The sequence below is a fragment of the Rousettus aegyptiacus genome, unplaced genomic scaffold (genome assembly GCF_014176215.1).
Source record: "Rousettus aegyptiacus isolate mRouAeg1 unplaced genomic scaffold, mRouAeg1.p scaffold_m13_p_9, whole genome shotgun sequence".
Taxonomy (NCBI): domain Eukaryota; kingdom Metazoa; phylum Chordata; class Mammalia; order Chiroptera; family Pteropodidae; genus Rousettus; species Rousettus aegyptiacus.
Genome location: NW_023416312.1, coordinates 3,800,947 through 3,802,259, shown reverse-complemented (window position 1 = coordinate 3,802,259; position 1,313 = coordinate 3,800,947). Strand labels below are relative to the sequence as shown.

The following is a 1,313-nucleotide window of genomic DNA, read 5'->3' as shown; positions in this document are numbered from 1 at the left end:
GTCTCTGACTTTTCCAGACTGGGTAGGTGGATGATGGTGCTATCTCTAGAGAGGAGAACCACTAGGATGGGAGAAAAACCACATGTCCAGTTTGCAACATGTTAAGATTGAGATGCTGTTTCTGGGACATGTTGATAAAGATGTAAAGTTGAGAATTAAGCATACAGGTCTTTAACAATGGCGGGGGGTATGTACAGGGGGTAAATTAAGTTGGATAGTAAATGACACGGGTAGAAAATAGGGAGGAGAAAGGGGAGAAACAAAGGAGAGGGACCAGATTCAAGGTCAAACATAAGAGACAAGGAGATTAGGAAAGAGCATCCAGAGTCTTAGGAAGACAAGCAGAGAAACTGAAGGTATACCAGCAATATGAAAAGGATTCTTTTGGGAGGGAGTGGTCATCCATGTTTAATGATGCCAAGAGCTCAAGAGACTATGGGAGCAGAGAGGAGTCTGTGGGATCTAGTGGCATAGGAATCCTGATGACATGAGTGAGAGTTATTTTGGTGGAAGCCATGTTGAAAAGTGAATAAATGTTGAAAGAAAGGTCAGAAACAAAGGTTAGGCTATTTGTTTGATTGTTTGTTTGTTTGTTTGTTTGTTTGTTTAAAGCCGACAGCACCTGGTATTCTCAGGTGCTCTACCCATCCAAGTACTAACCAGGCCCGACTCTGATTAGCTTCAGAGGTCAGACAGGATCAGGCATGCTCAGGGTGGCATGGCCGTAGACACAAGGGTTAGTTTAAAGGGATTGAGGAAAAGAGGTAGTTTCTAGGGGTAGGGGGCTGGGGTAGAAAGGGATTCAAAGGAGGTTTTCTTTCTTTTTTTTTTTTCACATGAGAGAGACTTGATCTTGACTGAAAGCTAATAGAAAAGTCCTTTGCTAAAAAATCAGCCATATTCTAATGTCGACACCGTGGTATTCTTATGGGGAACAATGGCTTGCCTAAATGGCCAGATCATTCCTGTGTATGGAGGCAGAAAATGGGCTGGAGTAATTAAATAACAGCATGTGCTTTTTAGTTGTGTGTGTGTGTGTGCGCGCACGCGTGTGTGTATGATTTCTAATTCCAGTTATGTATTGTAACACAGGAGTTCCACTGCACCTGGGATATTCTAGAAAAACCACCAGGAAGGCCCAGAGGGGTGTGACATGCTGTTTATTATTCACCATACAGAGAAGCTTCAGCACTTGGTCAGTAGGAGCTGCAGGAAAAGACCTCCACCAACAGCAGGCAAAGTTTTCTGCCCACGAGCCAAGGGAGGGGTTAACTCATGGGGGAGCCACTGCCTTCACAGCCGAATGGGAGCGA

General features: G+C 44.3%; 1 pseudogene; it reads right to left on the bottom strand.

Moving 5' to 3' along the window:
• Positions 1-610: 610 nt before the first annotated feature.
• LOC118607942 lies at positions 611-730 on the bottom strand (annotated as a pseudogene).
• Positions 731-1,313: the final 583 nt, after the last annotated feature.